Consider the following 25,493-nt stretch of genomic DNA (forward strand, 5'->3'; position numbering starts at 1 on the left):
CCGTTGCCACGTATTGATGACTTGTTCGATCAAGCGAAGGAGCCTCGGTGTTCTCGAAAATAGATTTGAGATCGGGCTACTATCAATTGCGAATCCGAGATTTGGGCGTGCCCAAGGCGCCTTGAGCGAGATATGGTCACTATGAGTTCCTAGTGATGCCGTTTGGGCTCACTAATGCCCTACGGTATTTATGGATTTAATGAATCGGATCTTTAGACCATATTTGGATCGATTTGTAGTCGTGTTCATTGATGACATCTTGGTCTATTCAAGAAATGAGACCGAACATCTTTGAACACTGCGGTTAGTCTTGCAAATTTTACGGGATAAGCAATTATATGCTAAGTTCACAAGTGTGAGTTACGGTTAAGAGGTTAGCTTCTTGGGTCATGTGGTATCTGCATCGGGTATTGAGTCGACCGAATAAAATTTCAGCCATACTTAATTGGAAGCCTCAGAAATATTCTTGAGGTTCGAGCTTTTTGGGGCTTGCGGTTATTACAAGACGATTTGTAAAGGCTTCTCAACGATAGCCACGCCGATGACGGCTTCTCCAAAAGGACGTTAAGTTGAATGGACGAGAAATGCCAAAAAGTTTCGATCAACTGAAAACTTATTTGACCGAAGCCCCAATTCTAGTGCAACCCGAGTCCGCAAAGAGTTTGTCATCTATATCGACGCCTCTCTACTTGGGTTAGGTTGCGTATTAATGCAAGAAGGTCGAGTTGTGGCCTGTCGTCGAGGCAATTAAAGCCACATGAGAAAAATTATCCGACTCATGATCTCGAATTGGCGCCATCGTATTCGCCTTAAAGATTTGGCGACATTACTTATTTGGTGAAAGGTGCCATGTATACTCGGATCACAAAAGTCTCAAATATTTGATGACCCAAAGAGACTTAAATCTGCGACAAAGACGTTGGCTCGAGCTGTTAAAGGATTATGAGTGATCATTGACTATCACGGGAAAGGCGAATGTGGTTGCGGATGCCTTGAGTCGTAAATCGTTATTCACTTTCTGAGCGATGAATGTGCACTTATGCATCCGATCCGACGGTGTGTTAGTGGCTGAATTGAAAGCCAAACCATTATTGACACACCAAATTCGAGAAGCTCGGAAAGTCGACGACGAGTTGGTTGCAAAGCGGGCTGCATGTGTTCGAACAAGGACTCGGAGTTTCAAATCGACGATGACGATTGTTTGAGGTTCAAAAGTCGTCTGTGTGTTCCAAAGAATTGAACTCATTTCGATAATTGAATGAAGCCCATTGTAGCCGAATGGCAATCCACCCGGAAGTCGAAGATGTACAATGATTTGAAACGTCGGTTTTGGTGGCATGGTATGAAGCGAGACATCTCCGACTTTGTTTGAGATGTTTAATATGTCAACAAGTGAAAGCGGAACATCAGGTGCCTTGAGGATTACTTGACCAATCACGATACCCGAGTGGAAATGGGATCGAGTCACAATGGACTTTGTATCCGGACCGCCATTGTCGACAAGTAAGAAGGATGCGGTTTGGGTCGTGGTAGATCGATTGACTAAGTCGGCCCACTTTGTCCCCGTCGTCGGATTTTTCAATGGACAAATTAAGCGGAATTGTGCGTTTCTCAGTTGTGAGATTACACGGGTGCCTATTTCTATCGTGTCGGATAGAGATCCGAGATTTACCTCGCGATTTTGGAAAAAGTTGCAAGAAGCTTTGGGTACCAAGTTGCATTTCAGACCGCCTTTCACCCCCAAACCGATGGTCAATCCGATCGGATAATTCGATACTTGAGGATATGTTAAGATGTTGCGTCCTCGAGTTTAGTGGTTCATGGGAGCGGTATTTGCCGTTGATTGAATTCGCTTACAACAACAACTTTCAATCAAGTATTAAGATGGCACCTACGAGGCCTTATGCGATTAAGTAAATGCCGTGCGCCATTGTTTTGGACCGAGCTCGGTGAAAGCAAGATTTTGAGGTGGATTTGATTAGGGATCTTTGAGCGAAAGTGAAAGTAATCCGTGAAAGTCTCAAGATAGCCTCCGATCGTCGAAAGTCGTGCACGCGGATCTGAAGCGTAAGGATATCGAGTATCGGTGGGTGATAAAGTGTTTCTCAAGGTATCGCCTTGGAAAAAGATACTCGAGTTCGGTAGTAAGGGCAAGTTGAGCCGAGGTTCATTGGACCATATGAGATATCGAGCGAGTCGGTCCGGTGGCATATCGCTTGATTTTGCCCCCTGAACTCAAAAAGGTTCACGATGTCTTTCACGTTTCGATGCTTCGATGCTATAGATCCGATCCATCGCACGTGATTAATCCATCAGAAATTGAAATTCAAGCTAATATGAGTTATGAGGAAGAACCGATTCGTATCCTATCACGAGAAATGAAAGAGTTGCGAAACAAGCGGCTTTCGCTAGTGAAAGTGTTATGGCTCAAGCACGGGATAGAAGAAGCTACTTGGGAGACCGAGAACTCTATGAAAGAGCGATATCAAACCTATTTACGGTAAGATTTTCGGGGACGAAAATTTCTTAAGAGGGGAGAGTTGTGACAGCCAAAATAGACCCTAGCCGGAATGTGGTTTCGGGACCACAAAACCGAGGCATAACAATAATTTAAAATTTATTTCGATGCCTATAATATGTGTGTATTCATGTATGACATTTTTTGATGATTGATTTAGTGTTATAAAGGTGAATTCCACTAGAAAGGACTTAGTAGTGAACTTTGAAAATACGATAGGGAAAGGGGTGATGACTAATTAAAGCATGCATGCAAAATAATGGACTTGCATGTCAAATTCCCCCTTTTTACAAGTGATGGCCGGCCATGACAAAGAGATATGGGTTAAACATGTCATGAAACATGTTTTGTTGGGCATTAGGGAGAAATAGTAAACAAATAAGCATGGGTAAGAAAAGAATGAAAAAAAAAAATGTGTGTGAGAGAGTAGCATACCCCATTGCCGTGCAACCAAGAAGAGAAAACAAAAAAAAAATTTGTTCATGCTTGCTCTCTCCTTTTGGCGAAAATACTAAGAGGAAGAAGGGATTTTGCTTCATTTCCTTTGTTTGGAAGAGATCTAGAAGGTGATTTGGCTAAATTTGCATCAAGATTAAGGTATGTATGAGGTTGTGTTGGGAGTTTCATGCATGTTTTGGTTGCTAATTTGATGTGCATGTTAGCCATGGCTCAAATCTTTGTTATGCCATGGAAATGGCATTTGGCCAAAGTTGTTATGGTGATAAAGCCATTGCATGCTAAGTGTGAAGCTTAATGATGATGCATGCAATGATGGATTGTCTACTCTTGAGTAAGATTTTGAGTTTTCTTTTGTTTAACCATGATTGAAGTTGAAAAGGGCATGATTGTCATATTCGGCCATGATGCATTCATGAGCATGGTTCATGCTTCTTGCATGTTAGTTAAAATTTGTGTTTTGGATGACTATGGACACCTTGAAATTCGGCCATGCTCATATATGTATATATATGTTTGCACATGATGTTTTGGTTATGAACTAAGTGATGAATATATTGGTTTAAAGAAGATGTGGAAGAATGCTTGTGAAATTGCAAGCACAATTCGGCCTAGCACACATATAAGTGCTTGATGCTATATTATAAGTTTTGGGCCACAATGTGCAAAGCATTAATTAGTAAATTGCATGCTGTTTTTGTGAGGTATTAAGTGCAAAATTTACCTCAACATGTACATGAATATTCGGCCTTGGGTAGCCTATTGAAGGCCTTAGCATTTCCTTGATGCTCGAATAAATTGTATTGAATTGCTTGATGTAGTATAAAATGTGCATGACCATTGTGTATTCAAGCTAAAGGGTGGCCATATGACCATTTAAACTCCTTGTCATATTCGGCCATAAGCTAACACAATGAGGTTTTAATAAATTGAATTTGTTTGAATTAGCTCAAGAGCTTAGAGGGCCACAATTGGACAAGGGGAAGAAGAAAGTGATCGAATAGCCGAAAAAGCCGTTCGACAACATCCGAGGTAAGTCCTCAAGTATGGATGTGTATTGATTATTGATTATGTATGCATGAGTATTTGAATTCTACCCGGGCTAAGTCCCGAAGGCGAATATGCTTGTGACTATAATTGCGTTTGAGCCTTAGTAACGAAAATGAATTATGTATGTCCAATGATAATTGATGTATGTGTTCATGGAAATTGAATGATATCCGGCTAAATCCGAAGACAATTATGCTGGAAATTATATCCGGGTTAAGACCCGAAGGCAATTGTGCTAGTGGCTACATCCGGGCTAAGACCCGAAGGCATTCGTGCGAGACATTCTATCCGGGCTAAGACCCGAAGGCATTTGTGCACATGGTTATATCCGGTTATATTCCGAAGAATCTTGGGCTGGAGGTGAGTGTTGGTTGCTGTAATAAATTCAATGAGTACACTCAAAAAGCCCAAAGAATGAGGTACGTTTATATGTGCATTGGAAAGTCGACATGTTTGAGCAACATTCGCTCAATCGACTAATGAATTTCAGTTATTGAATTGATTGATACTTTGTGAAATTATATAATGATGAAGTGTGAAGTAAGAATGTGTATTAATGAAATGATGCATTTGGCTATGTGAATGTATTGCTGTAATTAGAGTTGATTATATTCCTTGAGACTTACTAAGCATAAAATGCTTACCCGTTGCTTTGGCTCTCGGTTTCTAGATTTCGCTCAAGCAATCGGATTTGGGATCGTTGAAGTCGAAGTCATCCACACTATCAAGCCTCCATTTTGGTATAAATTTTGGTTGAACTTGAAATGGCATGTATAGGACTACCCTTGTTTGTTAAATATGTTGTGATGTAAGTATGTACGGCCATGCGAAAATGGCTCGAAAAGGAAGCATGAACTTAGACTAATTGTGGTTTGTATGTATATATTTGGTGTCATGATGTGGCTATGGCTTGGAAATGGGAATGTTGGTCATATGATCAGCCATTGGCATGGTTAAAATGATCATATATGAACCTATGTATGGCAAGACTAGTTGGTTCATGGAGACTACCAAATAGGTAAGACCTACCTTAAAAACAGATGCTGCCAGCTGCAGTGACGTGAATGTGAAAAATCACCAAAATTCGTAGGAATGGAATTAAATAGTGAATAAGCTATGTAAATGAACCTTGATGAGTCTATTTTCATATGGAAGAAACGAAATGGTCATAGGAGTTACATGTTAAGATATATTAAAGCTATTGTGAGACAGGGCCAGAACAGTTTCTGGGTTCCCTGTCGCAACTTTAAAATTTACTATAAATTATCCAAAATAATTAGGAGACATACCTTATATGTACAGATTCCATTTTGAGTCTAGTTTCATTAGGAACAAACGACACCAGCATTAAAGCCCTGTACAGAGAGATATTCAAGTTATACCGCGCGAAGGTCAGAGCAGTCGATCCCTGTAACATGGGTGACTTTAACTAATAAACTGTACCAATTGGCCCAACCAAAAATTCTAGAAATAAATCCATGGATGGATATATGAGTCTAAATTCAGGGAAAATTTACAAAACCAGTTTCCGAGTTTTGAAACTCGAGATATGATTTTTAAGGAGACAGTAATGCAGCTATTCCAGCCTGACTGAAAATGTCAAATGGATGGGCAAAACAAGTGAACTTGGCTTGTTAACCCCTCGTGTCCGACACCGGCGATGGTCTCGGGTTCGGGGTGTTACAAACACTAAGACAAGGATACCTTGTAAGACCATGTTTGGAACATGGAATTTGGTAAGACAAGGATACCATGTAAGACCATGTTTGGAACATGGCATTTGGTAAGATAAGGATATCATGTAAGACCATGCCAAGGCATGGCATTGATAAGTTCTATAAGGAAAGGAAATCATGTAAGACCATGTCAAGACATGACATTGATGAGTTACTATAAGGCAAAGGTCCCATGTAAGACCATGCCAAGGCATGGTATTGGTGAGTTCAAAAGGCAAGGATACCACGTAAGACCATGTCAAGACATGGCAATGGTATGTTTAAAAAGGAAAAGGTTCCTGAGTAATCGAAGGAGTAAGTCAAAGAAACGACAAGGTGAGAACATGAAGAAAGAGTACAGGTATGCATTTAAGGCTTATTTAATATTGAGATTGTAAGTAATTGAGATTATCAAGTATTAAGTAAGGGATGAGTTTTCAGTTATGCTTGTGACACTTTATGACATGATTAGCAATATGCCTATATTATGAAAGAGTACTCATGTGTTAAGTGAGATGTTGCAGGTATGTAAGCAAGCTATTAAGTAAGGTGCCTTTGGTAAGGTTACCGATGAGTAAGATGGGAAAGTAAGAACTAAACATTGTTTAAGCAAATTATGACAGTATAGTAGTAAGCTAAATTGATTGCTAATGTTTATTATTTTACATGTGAACTTACTAAGCTTTATAAGCTTACTTCTTTCACTTTCCCATGTTTCAGAGTACGTAAAAGCAAGCTCGGGTTGGAGGTCGTCAGAGATCACATCACACTATTGACTATCAAGTTACCAAATGGGTATCTTCGTTTACAAACGTTCTAGTTTATGGCATGTATAAGGACTTAGCCTTTTTGTGTGCATTTCCTTATGATTTGGCTAAAGAATGTTATGTAAATATTTGATAATGATTAGCTATTGAAATGGCTAATGAAGAATATGTTTCGGTGTTATGTATGCCTAAATGATAGTTAATACAAAGAAATCATGAAAAAGTGAAATTAGCATTAAAACAATTATTGAGCGAAGCGATGGCGTGAACTTGAAAAATCACCAAGAATAGTAGAAATGGAATTAGGTGATGAATGATATATAAAATTAAAGCTTATTGAGTTTATTTTATTTGAAAGAAACAGAGTAAGGAAAAAAAAGTTTTTATTAAGAGATTTTTTAATTTTAGTGAGACGGGGTCAGAGTAATTTCTGAATGCCCTATTTTGAATTTATAAATTCACTAAAAATTGTACAAAAAGAATTAGAGTTATAGTTTATATTTCTAGATTCCTTAGTGAATCTACTTTCAAGAGAAACAAACAGCATTGTTATTTTAATTCTGTACAGGGAGAAAATTGATTTGTAGTGAGGAGAGTTCAGAGTAGTCGAATAGTGCAATAGGGGAAACTTTAACTAATAAACTGTACTAATTGGCTAGACCAAAAATTCTGAAAAAAAAATTAGTAAGAAGATATATGAGTCTAGTTTCAGATAAAATTCATGAATTTAAATTTTGAGTTTTGTGACTCGAGTTATGATTTATTTAGTGACTATGTCACAGGTGGGCAGTTTTATAAGGAAAAATGAAATAAATTGTTTTGATTTGTATAAGTATTCGAAAAATTTTTAATGTTCCCAGTTTGGTCTCGAACCATTTCAATTGCATGTTTTAGAGTCTCGAGGGCCCTTTTTAGGGACATATTGAATGAATGTAAATAAATTAATTTTAAAAGCAAATTTTATGCCCCAAATTAGTAAGTTAAGTCCGGCAACGCCTCATGCTCGACTCCGACGACGGTCTCGGGTAAGGGGTGTTACAGACAGTATGTTTATGATAAGTTGAGGCTCATAAAATGTAAGAATAATGGTTCATGATGTTTATGTGATAATGAATAATAATAATGGTTCATAATGTTTATGTGATAATGAATAAATTGTGAATAAGAATTGTTCGGGAAATATGAAAGATGAGATAAGATGAAAGGAAAGTTTATATTAAGATAAGTGTTCATGTTAAATTGGCATATGTATGATGCTATATGTATAACTAGAGAAGTTAAGTGAACACTATGAATAATTTTACTCGAGATTTATGAATGCATGTATAAGTGCACTAATTTGCATAAGATGATCATGAGGTCATTGTATTATGAACGTGCATGTTAAGTTGCTTGAAGCAAATTGTATAATTGTGATAATATTTTAATATGATGAGTGTTAAGTTATATGCATGAGTATGTAAGAGGTAAGTCAGAGGTGTTACAACCTCACCCCCCTTATCAGCAAGGTAATTCAGAATGAGATTTCATGAAATTCAGATTGAATAGGCTAAAGTGGAAAACTAAAGAGTTTAGTGACAGATTTATTAATGATGTAATTAGAGTCGAGAATGATTTAGCAAATGAACACAGTTGCAGAAAGGATGCCAGGTTAATAATAAAATCATCCAGATAACTGAAATGTCACAGTAAAAGAAAGGTCAGACTCAGCTAATGCACTCATTCAAGTATGATGTGTAAGGTATATGATTGCTAGATTTTCTTCCGAATAAATTCCAATTGTGAATGGGATAATGTGAATTCAGTAATGACAGAATTAGACAGAGGAATAATAATTGAGTCGCATTAATAGTTGAATGTAGAGTTTATAGTTGAGAAATTATAGAAAAATATTTTTCGACTATTATATGTGTACAATTTCTTTCAGAGATATATCTAAATATATGCAAGATCATAGATGCAATTCCTGCAATATGAGAATGTTAGTTAAATTTACAGACAGATGAAAGCATTATAGTTTGTTTGAGCTGTGATTGATATTGCTCTATCTATTCCAATTTGCTACTTCAGGCTGCAGATGGAAGGTTGACAGTAAGATCCGTATGATGTTAGTGATCTATATTGTTAACTACTGCTTAATGAAAGTAAAGGAAAATTTTATGGCTTCTGTCATAGTTGTTCCCAATGCTTGTGAGTATTATCCTTTCATTTTGGAAATTTTCTGAGATGCTATTGAAACCTTCACTGTTCTACATGAGATGTCTTTACCAGGAATTCTATGTAGCTCAATGTTCTGAGATTTTATTATCTCGGTTTTATTAATAAATTACTGTTTAAAGTATCAGCCATGAGACATTAGCAGAAAATGCTCTATTGATGAAAATGGTTTCTTCTTATTATGAGTATGATTATGATGATTACGAGTTTAGGCCTGATAATGAAAGTACAGAGGTATAGTTATCAGAGGTATAAAGATTCTGCTTTTGCACTGGTTGTTATTAAAATTTGTGTTTAAATTCTTAGATGATCAGGATGTTTTATTTTCAGCCGGGACATTATTTACTAAAATAATTGAGAAGTCAGTCTTATTATGGCATTATGATTTTTAAGTAGTATCAGTATTGTGGCCTCAGTGTAGTTTAGTTCAGACATGTGTATTGATTTTCATTTTTCACATAATCTTGATATATATATCAGTGAGTTAAAGACCGAATGCTATGTTCTTTCGAGCTATGCAGTAATAATAATTTGTGATTAGCTCTTTGAAGAAATCACGACAGAATGTATGTCTGAGATATCATGACAGCATAGAGAAGAACAGTTTTTGAAAAGTTATTGTCTTTTAGTTGAGATTGATTCAGTTGAGTAGATGATTGAGTTATATGTATGTTTGAATTATTCATGGCTTCAGAGGTAAATGCTGATTTTTCATGTATAAATAGATAAATGACCCGAGTAAATAGTACATATTCTAGAGGTTATGGTACAGAGTTGTATACGCATATCAAAATGGTTGCATCAGAGGTATATTTTTGCAAATCCAAGTTGTCTGATTGTTAAAGTTCTCATTGTATGAAGTTTAGTTTGGCTTGAATTCATGCCAATAAAGTATAAACAGTTGAAGATATTGACAATTGAAGAATCCATTATGATTCAGCTTGGTTTGAATAAAGAGTTTATGGTTTCTAGAAATGTGTTAATGAGAAATCAAGAGATTTTGCAACAGTTATGATGCCTAGCACAGTGATAATTATTTGATTATTTGAGAAGTACAAAGATGGATGATAACTTGATTTAGTTATACTAGTAAGAGTGTGAAATGTTATGTACCAGACTTTGAATCTGATACCTAAACTTTTAGAGAGTTAAAGTTGATTTTCAATTAACTCAGAAGCTATTACAGTTAGTATTGATGTTTGTGTGAAAATGTGAGGGTATTTCGAAGAATTGTGCAACAGAATTAGCATTATCAACGAAAGGTTAAATGAGTTATGGTTGATTGCTTGAAGAAGTTTATGTATTCTTCTCAGTATGAATAAGGTTTTCTACTGAAGGATTATCTGAGTTATTCATTTTGAGGTTGTCAATTCATTCATAGTGTAAATTTTAGTTGTTATGGTTGGAAATCCAGGGTTGCACCGTGACTTCAGAAGAAAGCTATAGTAAGTTTTGACCATGAGATTGCTAAATGTTACTGCATGTCACCTTTATACTGATAGTTGAATTGAGGAAGAGAAATTCGCAGAATTAGATTGAGTAGAAAGGATTAGAGGAAAGTGAAAATTAATTACAGAAATCAGAGACAGATTATCAAAAATTGTATACAGAATCGAAAGGTGAGAATATTGATACTCAAAAGAGAAACAAGTTTTTTTTTTTTGAAAGTACCTTAGTGGCAAAGAATTTCCATTTTGGTACGAAAAGAAGAGTTAGTTGCGTTTCATCAGATAGTATGAGGTTAATGATAAAATAAGGTCAGTTACTCATCAGTAGGTATTCTAGTTTAGAGCCTTAGTTTAAGAAGTAAAATGTTGGGTATCCCAAGGCTGAATGAGAATTTGAATGCTGGAAATCAACTTCGAATTCATTTGTTGGTAAGATTTTCGGGAATGAAAATCCCTAAAGGGAGGGAGAAATGTAACATCCCAAAATAGGGCCTAAACAGAATAGTGGTTGCGAAACCACAAATTTGAAGTCAAAAAATTTTATTCCGATTAAGTTTTAAGGTTTATTCATTGATTGAATAATTGTGTGAAAATTTCGTGAAGAAATTTTATGTATAAGTGCCTAATTTGATAATTAGGACTAAATTGTAAAATTAGCAAAATGTGTGTTCTAGATAATAAAGGCAATTTAATTGAAATGGGTTCTTAAAGTGGAGGTCCTTATTTAGTAATTATACCACTATATTTAAGTTTGGACAAAAATGGGCAAGAATAGGAAAAATTTCAAAGAAAAGCCTTTAAGGGCATTTTGGTTATTTAGTAATTAAAAGACTTAAAAAGGGAAAATAAAGCAAAAATTGGTCCATCTTCTTCATGGAGGCTAAATATAGCATGGGGAAAGCCATGGTTATCGTTTCCAAGCTTTCCAAGCTCAATAGTAAGTCCGTTCTAGCCTCGTTTATAATGTTCTCTACGTTTTTGGAGTTCCGGTAACTTGATTTAGCTTATTCTAGCAATAATTCATGCTAGGGTTCATGTTTGAAAAAATACGCATAGGTTAAATGTGTTTATTTTGATGTTTTATGGTAGAATATAAAGCTTGAAATTATGTTAAACAACTTTTGCTAAGCGATTTTAAGTGAAAACGAGTAAAACGACATAATCGGTAAAAATACCTAATGTTCATAAGTACATGATAGAGTGGGAATTTGATGTTTCCATAGAAGGGAAAAATGTTTAGCATGACATAAAACATAAGAAAAATAGATAAATTTTAATTTCCGAGCGTAGGGACAAAATCGTAATTCTGTAAGGTTTAGGGGCAAAATTGTAATTTTGGAAAAGTTTGAATTAAGGAATGTTTTGAATAGTACATTAATTAAATAATTTAAATATGATGTTTTAGATCCCGAAAAGTGAGATTTGGACCTAGAATGGGAGAAACCAAAAATCAAGAAAGTTGGTAAAATGGTCGTTTTGGTATCGAAGTAAGTTCATATGTTTAATAAGCATTTAATTATGCATATTTGGATGATAAATTGATATTTTGGCCATAAATACTTTAGTATTGAGTTTCAGATATAATGATTAATGTTTGATAATAATTTGATATTGGAAAGAGAACTTGTATAATTTATATGTAAGACCATATTTTGTATTATGGCTTTGTATGATAATAAGAAAGTATTAACTAGCATAGTTTGACGAGAATAAGTTAATTTGATGATATGATGAGATTGAGAATGTAAGTATGTAAGTTGAGTAGCATTTTATTATTATGCAATTATTGTTATTAGTATTGTTATTATTGAGTTATGCGACTAACCTTGAGAATTTGAGCAAGTATGTTTCAGCTATGACTTGACAAGGCATTGATATCTCAAAGTCCATGGTTGTACCATGGAAATTAAGGACGAATTGACGGAAAATCCCATGTTCATAACATGGCATTTAAGGAGGAATTGACGGTTAAGGATACCATGTAAGACCATGTCAAAACATGGCATTTGTAAGGCAAGGATCCCGTGTAAGACCATTGTCAAGACATGGCATCGGCATTGATTAAGGACTCCATGTAAGACCAAATCAAGATATGGCATTGGCACTAAGACAAGGATACCATGTTTGGACCATGGAATTTGGTAAGACAATGATACCATGTAAGACCATGTTTGGAACATGGCATTTGGTAAGATAAGGATATCATGTAAGACCATGCCAAGGCATGGCATTGATAAGTTCTATAAGGTAAAGAAATCATGTAAGACCCTGTCAAGACATGGCATTAATGAGTTACTATAAGGCAAAGGTCCCATGTAAGACCATGCCAAGGCATGGTATTGGTGAGTTCATAAGGCAAGGATACCACGTAAGACCATGTCAAGACATGGCAATGGTATGTTTAAAAAGGAAAAGGTTCCTGAGTAATCGAAGGAGTAAGTCAAAGAAACGACAAGGTGAGAACATGAAGAAATAGTATAGGTATGCATTTAAGGCTTATTTAATATTGAGATTGTAAGTAATTGAGATTATCAAGTATTAAGTAAGGGATGAGTTTTCAATTATGCTTGTGACACTTTATGACATGATTGGCAATAGGCCTATATTATGAAAGAGTACTCATGTGTTAAGTGAGATGTTGCAGGTATGTAAGCAAGTTATTAAGTAAGGTGCCTTTTGTATTCTGAGCCTTTGGTAAGGTTACTGATGAATAAGATGGGAAAGTAAGAACTAAACATTATTTAAGCAAATTATGACAGTATAGTAGTAAGCTAAATTGATTGCTAATGTTTATTATTTTACATGTGAACTTACTAAGCTTTATAAGCTTACTTCTTTCACTTTCCCATGTTTCAGAGTACTTAAAAGTAAGCTCAGGCTGGAGGTCATCGGAGATCACTTCACACTATCGACTATCAAGTTACCAAATGGGTATCTTCGTTTACAAACATTCTAGTTTATGGCATGTATAGGGACTTAGCCATTTTGTGTGTATGTCCTGATGATATGGCTAAAGAATGGTATGTAAATTATTTGATAATGATTAGCTATTTAAATGGCTAATGAAGAACATGTTTCGGTGTTATGTATGCCTAAATGGTAGTTAATACAAAGAAATCATGAAAAAAGTGAAATTAGCATTAAAACAGTATTGAACAGCAGTAGTGATGTGATCTTGAAAAATCACCAAGAATAGTAGAAATGGAATGAGGTGATGAATGAGATATAGAATTAAATATTATTGAGTCTATTTTCATATGAAAGAAACAAGTAAGCAACAGAAGTGTATATTAAGAGATATTTAAATTTTAGTGAGATAGGGTCAGAGCAATTTCTAAATGCCCTATTTTGAATTTATAAATTCACTAAAAACTGTACAAAAAGAATTAGGAGTTATGGTTTATATTTCTAGATTTCATAAGTGAATCTACTTTCTAGAGAAGCGAACGGCATGGTTATTTAAATTCTATACAGGAAGAAAATTGATTTGTAGTAAGGAGAGGTCAGAGTAGTCAAATAGTGCAACAGGGGAAATTTTAACTAATAAACTGTACTAATTGGCTAGACCAAAAATTCTGGAAAAAAATTAGTAAGAAGAAATATGAGTCTAGTGTCAGGAAAAATTCATGAATTTAAATTTTGAGTTTTGTGACTCGAGTTATGATTTCTTTAATGACAATGACATAGGTGGGCAGTTTTATAAGGAATAATGAAATAAATTGTTTTGATTTATCTAAGTATTCGAAAAAATTTTAATGTTCCCGGTTTAGTCCAGACCCATTTCAATTGCATGTTTTAGGGTCTCGAGGGCCCTTTTTAGGGACATATTGAATGAATGTAAATAAATTAATTTTAAGAGCAAATTTTATACCCTGAATTAGTAAGTTAAGTCAGGTAACGCCTCGTGCTCGACTCTGGCGACGATCTCGGGTAAGGGGTGTTACAAAAGTACTTTCCAACCATTTGAATTAGTTCTTTTTGGAAATTTTATGTTTTTGGAAATACCCAAATCCACAGTCGAGTTTTATAACCTGGCTCTGATACCACTAAACGTAACACCTGTAACACCCCAAACCCGAGACCATTGCCGGTGTCGGACCCGAGGGGTTAACAAGCCAAGTTCACATGTTTTTGCCCACCAATTTGACATTTCCAGTCAGGCTGGAAAACTGCGTCACTGTCGCCTTAAAAATCATATCTCGAGTTTCAAAACTCGGAAACTGGTTTCGTAAATTTTCCCTGAATTTAGACTCATATATCCATCCATGGATTTATTTCTAGAATTTTTGGTTGGGCCAATTGGTACAGTTTATTAGTTAAAGTTACCCATGTTACAGGGATCGACTGCTCTGACCTTCACGCGGTATAACTTGAATATCTCTCTGTACAGGGATTTAATGCTGGTGTCGTTTGTTTCTAATGAAACTAGACTCAAAATGGAATCTGTACATATAAGGTATGTCTCCTAATTCTTTTGGATAATTTATAGTGAATTTTAAAGTTGCAACAGGGAATCCAGAAACCATTCTGGCCCTGTCTCACAATAGCTTTAATATCTCTTAACCTGTAACTCCTATGACCATTTCGTTTCTTCCATATGAAAATAGACTCATCAAGGTTCATTTACATAGCTTATTCACTATTTAATTCCATTCCTATGAATTTTGGTGATTTTCACATTCACGACACTGCAGCTGGCAGCATCTGTTTTAAGGTAGGACTTACCTATTTGGTAGTCTCCATGATTCAACTAGTCTTGCCATACATAGGTTCATATATGATCATTTTAACCATGCCAATGGCTGATCATATGACCAACATTCCCATTTCCAAGCCATAGCCACATCATGACACCAAATATATACATACAACCCACAATTAGTCTAAGTTCATGCTTCCTTTTCGAGCCATTTTCGCATGGCCGTACATACTTACATCACAACATATTTAACAAACAAGGGGTAGTCCTATACATGCCATCTCAAGTTCAACCAAAAATTTATACCAAAATGGAGGCTTGATAGTGTGGATGACTTCGACTTCAACGATCCCAAATCCGATTGCTTGAGCGAAATCTAGAAAACCGAGAGCCAAAGCAACGGGTAAGCATTTTATGCTTAGTAAGTCTCAAGGAATATAATCAACTCTAATTACAGCAATACATTCACATAGCCAAATGCATCATTTCATTAATACACATTCTTACTTCATACTTCATCATTATATAATTTCACAAAGTATCCATCAATTCAATAACTGAAATTCATTAGTCGATTGAGCGAATGTTGCTCAAACATGTCGACTCTCCAATGTACATATAACGTACCTTATCCTTTGGGCTTTCCGAGTGCACTAATTGAATTCATTACAGCAACCAACACTCACCTCCAGCCCAAGATTCTTCGGAATATAACCGGATATAATCACGTGCACAAATGCCTTCGGGTCTTAGCCCGGATCAAATAACTCGCACGAATGCCTTGGTCTTAGCCCGATATAGCCACTAGCACAATTGCCTTCGGTCTTAACCGGATATAATTTCCAGCATAATTGTCTTGGCTTAGCCCGGATATCATTCAATTTCTCATGCACACATACATCAATAATCATTGGACATACATATTTCATTTTCAGTTACTAAGGCTCAAACACAATTATAATCATTAGCATATTCGCCTTGGACTTAGCCCGGTGGAATTCAAATACTCATACACACATAATCAATAATCATACACAACCATATTTCATCTCACATAATTCAAGTAAGGTCACTTCTTGAGGACTTACCTCGGATGTTGTCGAACGGCTTTTTCGCTATTCGATCACCTTTTCCTTCCCTTGTCCAATTGTGGCCCTCTTAGCTCTTGAGCTAATTCAAACAAATTCAATTTATTAAAACCTCATTGTGCTTGCTTATGGCGAATATGACAAGGATTTTAAATGGTCATATGGCCACTCTTTAGCTTGAATACACAATGGTCATGCACATTTTATACTACATCAAGCAATTCAATACAATTTATTTGAGCATCAAGGAAATGCTAAGGCCTTCAATAGGCTATCCAAGGCGAATATTCATGTACATGTTGAGGTCAATTTTGCACTTAATACCTCACAAAAACAGCATGCAATTTACTAATTAATGCTTTGCACATTGTGGCCCAAAACTTATAATATAGCATCAAGCACCTACATGTGTGCTAGGCGAATTGTGCTTGCAATTTCACAAGCATTCTTCCACATCTTCTTCTTTAAACCAATATATTCATCACTTAGTTCATAACCAAAACATAATGTGCAATCATATATATACATATATGAGCATGGCAATTTCAAGGTGTCCATAGCCATCCAAAACACAAATTTTAACTAACATGCAAGAAGCATGAATCATGCTCAAGAATGCATCATGGCGAATATGACAATCATGCTTCTTTTCAACTTCAATCATGATAAAACAAAAGAAAGCTCAAAATCTTACTCATGAGTAGACAATCCATCATTGCATGCATCATCATCAAGTTTCACACTTAGCATGCAATGGCTTTATCACCATAACAACTTTGGCCAAATGCCATTTCCATGGCATAACAAAGATTTGAGCCATGGCTAACATGCACATCAAATTAGCAACCAAACCATGCATGAAACTCCCAACACAACCTCATACATACCTTAATCTTGATGTAAACTTAGCCAAATCTCCTTCTAGGTCTCTTCCAACCCAAGCATGAAGCAAAAATCCTCCCCTTTTCCCTTAGTAATTTCGCCAAGAAGATGAGAAAGGATGAACAAATTTTCTTTTCTTTCCTTAGTACATTCGCCAAGCCTATGGAGAAGAATGAACATTTTTTTCTCTTTTTTTTTTTCATACTCTTATTTTATCATTTCTAACATCATCCATTAGTAAAACATGTTGGGAACATGTTTTCCTTGCCCATAATTTGTCATGGCCGGCCATCCACCTTAGGGAATGGGATAATTGACATGCAACTCCATTTATTTCACTTTATGCATTATTAGGCCACTTAAAATACACCTATCACATTTTCAAGTCCTAGCACATGGGTCCTTTCTTATAAATTAGCACCTAATTAATAAAAATCGAGACACGAAATATTTACGCATACCAATTCCACATACAATAAGCACGGAATATAACACTTAATTATTCTTGTGACTCGGTTTCGTGGTCCCAAACCACTCTCCGACTAGGGTCACATTAGGGGTGTCACAACTCTCCCCCACTCAAGAGATTTTCGTCCCCGAAAAGCTTACCGGTAAATAGGTTCGGATATCGCTCTCTCATAGAGTTCTCGGTCTCCCAAGTAGCTTCTTCTATCCCGTGCTTGAGCCATAACACTTTCACTAGCGGAACCCGCTTGTTTCGCAACTCTTTCACTTCTCGTGATAGGATACGAATCGGTTCTTCCTCATAACTCATATTAGCTTGAATTTCAATTTCTGATGGACTAATCACGTGCGATGGATCGGATCTATAACGTCGAAGCATCGAAACGTGGAAGACATCGTGAACCTTTTTGAGTTCAGGGGGCAAAATCAAACGATATGCCACTGGACCGACTCGCTCGATATCTCATATGGCCCAATGAACCTCGGCTCAACTTGCCCTTACGGTAGACTCGAGTATCTTTTTCCAAGGCGATACCTTGAGAAACACTTTATCACCCACCGATACTCGATATCCTTACGCTTCATATCCGCGTCGACTTCGACGATCGAAGGCTATCTTCGACTTTCACGGATTACTTTCACTTTCTCGCTTCAGCATCCCTAATCAAATCCACCGAAAATCTTGCTTTCACCAAGCTCACCAAAACAATGGTGTACGGCATTTACGCCTGCACAAAGCCTCGTAGGGTGCCATCTTAATACTTGATTGAAAGTCGTTGTTGTAAGCGAATTCAATCAACGGCAAATACCGCTCCCATGAACCGCTAAACTCGAGGACGCAACATCTTAACATATCCTCAAGTATCCGAATTATCCGCCGGATTGACCATCGGTTTGGGGTGAAAGGCGGTCTTGAAATGCAACTTGGTACCCAAAGCTTCTTGCAACTTTTTCCAAAATCGCGAGGTAAATCTCGGATCTCTATCCGACACGATGGAAATAGGCACCCCGCGTAATTTCACAATCTGAGAAACGTACAATTCCGCTAATTTGTCCATTGAAAAATCCGTACGTACGGGGACAAAATGGGCCGACTTAGTCAATCGATCTACCACGACCCAAACCGCATCCTTCTTACTTGCTGACAATGGCAGTCCGGATACAAAGTCCATTGTGACTCGATCCCATTTCCACTCGGGTATCGTGATTGGCTGAAGTAATCCTGAAGGCACCTGATGTTCCGCTTTCACGTGTTGACATATTAAACATCTCAAACAAAGTCGAGATGTCTCGCTTCATACCATGCCACCAAAACCGACGTTTCAAATCATTGTACATCTTCGTACTCCCCGGGTGGATTGCCATTTGGCTACAATGGGCTTCATTCAGAATTATCGAAATGAGTTCCGAATTCTTTGGGACACACAGACGACTTTTGAACCTCAAACAATCGTCATCGTCGATTTGAAACTCGAGTCCTTGTTCGAACACACGCAGCCCGCTTTGCAACCAACTCGTCGTCGACTTTCGAGCTTCTCGAATTTGGTGTGTCAATAATGGTTTGGCTTTCAATTCAGCCACTAACACACTTGTCGGATCGGACGCACAAGTGCACATTCATCGCTCATAAAGTGAATAACGATTTACGACTCAAGGCATCCGCAACCACATTCGCCTTTCCCGTGATAGTCAATGATCACTCATAATCCTTTAACAGCTTCAAGCCAACGTCTTTGTCGCAGATTTAAGTCTCTTTGGGTCATCAAATATTTGAGACTTTTGTGATCCGAGTATACATGGCACCTTTCACCAAATAAGCAATGTCGCCAAATCTTTAAGGCGAATACGATGGCGGCCAATTCGAGATCATGAGTCGGATAATTTTTCTCATGTGGCTTTAATTGCCTCGACGATAGGCCACAACTCGACCTTCTTGCATTAATACGCAACCTAACCCAAGTAGAGAGGCGTCGCTATAGATGACAAACTCCTTGTCGGACTCGGGTTGCACTAGAATTGGGGCTTCAATCAAATAAGTTTTCAGTTGATCGAAACTTTTTGGCATTTCTCCGTCCATTCAACTTAACGTCCTTTTGGAGTAGCCGTCATCATCGTGGCTATCGTTGAGAAGCCTTTACAAATCGTCGGTAATAACCTAGAAGCCCCAAAAAGTCTCGAACCTCAAGAATATTTCTGGAGGCTTCCAATTAAGTATGGCTGAAATTTTATTCGGTCGACTCGAATACCGATCAGATACCACATGACCCAAGAAGCTAACCTCTCTTAACCGTAACTCACACTTGTGAACTTAGCATATAATCGCTTGTCCCGTAAAATTTGCAAAGACTAACCGCAGTGTTCAAATGTTCGGTCTCATTTCTTGAATAGACCAAGATGTCATCAATGAACACGACTACGAATCGATCCAAATATGGTCTAAAGATCCGATTCATTAAATCCATAAATACCGCGAGGGCATTAGTGAGCCCAAACGGCATCACTAGGAACTCATAGTGACCATATCTCATTCTCAAGGCGGTCTTGGGCACGTCCAATCTCGGATTCGCAATTGATAGTAGCCCGATCTCAAATCTATTTTCGAGAACACCGAGGCTCCTTCAGATTGATCGAACAAGTCATCAATACGTGGCAACGGATATTTGTTCTTTATCGTCGCTTTATTGTCGACGATAGTCGATGCACAATCGCATGGTTCCATCCTTCTTCTTCACGAACAACACCGGCGCACCCTAAGGCGAAAAACTCGGCGAGCAAAACCTCTATCCACCAATTCTTGCAATCGAACTTTCAACTCCTTTAATTCCGTTGGTGCCATACGATACGGAGCTATCGAAATTGAGTGGTACCAGTACCAATTCGATGCCAAATTCTATTTCCGAACAGGTAAACCCGCAATTCTTCTGGGAAAACATCCGGTATTCACAAACCACGGGCACAGATTCGGGTTTCTTCTCGATTCCTTGTCATCGAAAGCACGTCGCAAGGTACGCCGCACCCTTTTCTTACATATTTACGGGCCAACATCACGATATTACAAATGGCAACCCCTTTAAGTCCGTAGACTCAACCCGAATTATTTCATTATTCGAGCACCTCAAATCGATGGTCTTGCTCTTGCAATTTACAATCGCATCGTGCATGGTCAACCAATCCAAACCAAGAATAACATCGAACTCATCGAACGGCAAAAGCATCAAGTCCGCCGGAAAACAAGAACCTTGGAACACTAGGGGACTTTTCTTGCACACTTTGTTGACAAGCACGTAATGACCCAAGGGGTTTGACACCCGAATTACAAACTCAGTAGACTCAATGGGCAAAGTCTTACTGGATGCTAAGGTTTCACATATATGAATGAGTAGAACCAGGGTCAATCAAAGCAATTACATTTGTATTGAAAAGAGTGAAAGTACCGGTAATAACATCTGGAGAGGCAGCATCCTCGCGTGCGCGTATGGCATAAGTCCTAGCAGGAGCACGAGCCTCAGATCTGATGGTAGCATCTCTAGATCCTCTCTGACCGCCACCGACATTGCCCATATTTCTAGGTGGCCTACCTCGAGCAGTGGTAGCACCCGGGTTTGCACTCTGACTTACATTTTGTTCATGCATCCTCGGGCAATCCTTCATAAAGTGGTCGGCCGATCCACACTTATAGCGAGAGCAATCACGAAACCAACAGCTCCCGAATGCCATTTGCCACAATGTGGACACTCCGCCTCTCTCGGCGATCATTTCCGCACCGGCGATCGAGGTGACTCGTGTGGTCACAGGGGTCGATCGCGTGCTCGTCTAGGAAAGCCCAAACGCCTCTAGACCGCTCGCATCATCTCAAAATCTCTTCGATGCTTGTTGAAGAGACTTTCCGAGGACCTCTTCGAATTCTCCAGTTCCCACATCACTTTTTGTTTCTCCTTTCTAAGCTCTTCGACTTTACAAGCTCGCTCAACAAGTACTACGAACTCTCGTATCTCGAGAATGCCAACAAACATCCTTATATCATCATTCAGCCCATCCTCAAGCGTTTACATAATAGCTTTGGACGAAATGCATTCTCGCGTCTGGCTAAGCCTCACAAACTTTCGTTCAGTCGGAACGGACATAGAACCTTGCTTAAGATCAAGAAATTCCTCCGCTTTTGGTCGATGAATCTCGATGATATACTTTTTTCAAACTCGGTTTGAAAGAATTCCCAAGTCACTTGCTCTCTAGGCACCACGTAAGTCGAGTACTCCACCAATAGTAGGCGGACTCGCGTAGCAAGGAGATGGTACACTTTAAGCACTCATCGGTGTACAGGATAGCTTATCAAGCACCGGATAGTGTTATCTAACCAAAATTCAGCGCTTCGGCATCATCATCATCCGTAGCCTTAAATTCAGTGGCCCCATGTTTTCGAATCCTATCGATCGGGGGCTTACTTGACCTTATTTGGTCGATCACGGAGGTATTGTAGGTGCGGGGTTGCATTTGTCGGGAATGGAGGTTGTGGAACAGCCGTGTTGGTTCGAATGTATTGATTAAACCATTCGTTCATCACACTATAAAAGGCTTGCTTAGCCTCGTCATTAGGATTGCTGGCCATAGGTTGAGAGTCCGCCGGCGTCTGTCCCTTGCGCGGAGCAGCGCCACACTCTCCACATCATCAGCTATCGCTTCGGTTGGGATCGGGATCCATTGCTATAAACAAACACAAAGTCAAATTGTCGAAATCACCACACTATCGATTCATCATTTAATGGCATGTATAGCTAGACCCCAAACACATCACGGTAGTCCTAGAATCGACTAAACCGTGGCTCGATACCAATAAAATTGTAACACCCCAAACCCGAGACCATTGCGGTGTCGGACCCGAGGGGTTAACAAGCCAAGTTCACATGTTTTTGCCCACCAATTTGACATTTCCAGTCAGGTGGAAAACTGCGTCACTGTCGCCTTAAAATCATATCTCGAGTTTCAAAACTTGGAAACTGGTTTCGTAAATTTTCCCTGAATTTAGACTCATATATCCATCCATGGATTTATTTCTAGGATTTTTGGTTGGGCCAATTGGTACAGTTTATTAGTTAAAGTTACCCATGTTACAGGGATCGACTGCTCTGACCTTCGCGCGGTATAACTTGAATATCTCTCTGTACAGGGATTTAATGCTGGTGTAGTTTGTTTCTAATGAAACTAGACTCAAAATGGAATCTGTACATATAAGGTATGTCTCCTAATTATTTTTGGATAATTTATAGTGAATTTTTAAAGTTACGACAGGGAACCCAGAAACCATTCTGGCCCTGTCTCACAATAGCTTTAATATCTCTTAACCTGTAACTCCTATGACCATTTCGTTTCTTCCATATACTCATCAGGGTTCATTTACATAGCTTATTCACTATTTAATTCCATTCCTATGAATTTTGGTGATTTTTCACATTCACGCCACTGCAGCTGGCAGCATCTGTTTTTAAGGTAGGACTTACCTATTTGGTAGTCTCCATGATTCAACTAGTCTTGCCATACATAGGTTCATATATGATCATTTTAACCATGCCAATGGCTGATCATATGACCAACATTCCCATTTCCAAGCCATAGTCACATCATGACACCAAATATATACATACAACCCACAATTAGTCTAAGTTCATGCTTCCCTTTTGAGCCATTTTCGCATGGCCGTACATACTTACATCACAACATATTTAACAAACAAGGGTAGTCCTATACATGCCATCTCAAGTTCAACCAAAATTTATACCAAAATGGAGGCTTGATAGTGTGGATGACTTCGACTTCAACGATCCCAAATCCGATTGCTTGAGCGAAATCTAGAAAACCGAGAGCCAAAGCAACGGGTAAGCATTTTATGCTTAGTAAGTCTCAAGGAATATAATCAACTCTAATTACAGCAATACATTCACATAGCCAAATGCATCATTTCATTAATACACATTCTTACTTCATACTTCATCATTATATAATTTCACAAAGTATCCATCAATTCAATAACTGAAATTCATTAGTCGATTGAGCGAATGTTGCTCAAACATGTCGACTCTCCAATGTACATATAACGTACCTTATCCTTTGGGCTTTCCGAGTGCACTAATTGAATTCATTACAGCAACCAACACTCACCTCCAGCCCAAGATTCTTGAATATAACCGGATATAATCACGTGCACAAATGCCTTGGTCTTAGCCCGGATCGAATAACTCGCACGAATGCCTTGGTCTTAGCCCTGGATATAGCCACTAGCACAATTGCCTTGGTCTTAACCCGGATATAATTTCCAGCATAATTGTCTTCGGCTTAGCCCGATATCATTCAATTTCTCATGCACACATACATCAATAATCATTGGACATACATATTTCATTTTCGTTACTAAGGCTCAAACACAATTATAATCATTAGCATATTCGCCTTGGGACTTAGCCCGGTGGAATTCAAATACTCATACACACATAATCAATAATCATACACAACCATATTTCATCTCACATAATTCAAGTAAGGTCACTTCTTGAGGACTTACCTCGGATGTTGTCGAACGGCTTTTTCGGCTATTCGATCACCTTTTCCTTCCCCTTGTCCAATTGTGGCCCTCTTAGCTCTTGAGCTAATTCAAACAAATTCAATTTATTAAAACCTCATTGTGCTTGCTTATGGCGAATATGACAAGGATTTTAAATGGTCATATGGCCACTCTTTAGCTTGAATACACAATGGTCATGCACATTTTATACTACATCAAGCAATTCAATACAATTTATTTGAGCATCAAGGAAATGCTAAGGCCTTCAATAGGCTATCCAAGGCCGAATATTCATGTACATGTTGAGGTCAATTTTGCACTTAATACCTCACAAAAACAGCATGCAATTTACTAATTAATGCTTTGCACATTGTGGCCCAAAACTTATAATATAGCATCAAGCACCTACATGTGTGCTAGGCCAAATTGTGCTTGCAATTTCACAAGCATTCTTCCACATCTTCTTCTTTAAACCAATATATTCATCACTTAGTTCATAACCAAAACATAATGTGCAATCATATATATGCATATATGAGCATGGTCAATTTCAAGGTGTCCATAGCCATCCAAAACACAAATTTTAACTAACATGCAAGAAGCATGAATCATGCTCAAGAATGCATCATGGCGAATATGACAATCATGCTTCTTTTCAACTTCAATCATGATAAAACAAAAGAAAGCTCAAAATCTTACTCATGAGTAGACAATCCATCATTGCATGCATCATCATCAAGTTTCACACTTAGCATGCAATGGCTTTATCACCATAACAACTTTGGCCAAATGCCATTTCCATGGCATAACAAAGATTTGAGCCATGGCTAACATGCACATCAAATTAGCAACCAAACCATGCATGAAACTCCCAACACAACCTCATACATACCTTAATCTTGATGTAAACTTAGCCAAATCTCCTTCTAGGTCTCTTCCAACCCAAGCATGAAGCAAAAATCCTCCCCCTTTTCCCTTAGTAATTTCGGCCAAGAAGATGAGAAAGGATGAACAAATTTTCTTTTCTTTCCTTAGTACATTCGCCAAGCCTATGGAGAAGAATGAACATTTTTTTCTCTTTTTTTTTTCATACTCTTATTTTATCATTTCTAACATCATCCATTAGTAAAACATGTTGGGAACATGTTTTCCCTTGCCCATAATTTGTCATGGCCTACCATCCACCTTAGGGAATGGGATAATTGACATGCAACTCCATTTATTTCACTTTATGCATTATTAGGCCACTTAAAAATACACCTATCACATTTTCAAGTCCTAGCACATGGGTCCTTTCTTATAAATTAGCACCTAATTAATAAAAATCGAGACACGAAATATTTACGCATACCAATTCCACATACAATAAGCACGGAATATAACACTTAATTATTCTTGTGACTCGGTTTCGTGGTCCCGAAACCACTCTCCGACTAGGGTCACATTAGGGGTGTCACAACACCCCAAACCCGGCCTAGACGTTATGGCCGAATCTGCAAAGTCACATTGAAGTATTTTTTGGAAAACATAATTTCATTGAAAATTTGTTCTATATTAAAAACCTCATTGTGATCTTAATGAAAATTTAAGATATCTTGTTCATTGTTAAAATTCAAGTCATTTTAGCAAAATGTT

Source organism: Gossypium arboreum, chromosome 2 (genome assembly GCF_025698485.1).
Source record: "Gossypium arboreum isolate Shixiya-1 chromosome 2, ASM2569848v2, whole genome shotgun sequence".
Taxonomy (NCBI): Eukaryota; Viridiplantae; Streptophyta; class Magnoliopsida; order Malvales; family Malvaceae; genus Gossypium; species Gossypium arboreum.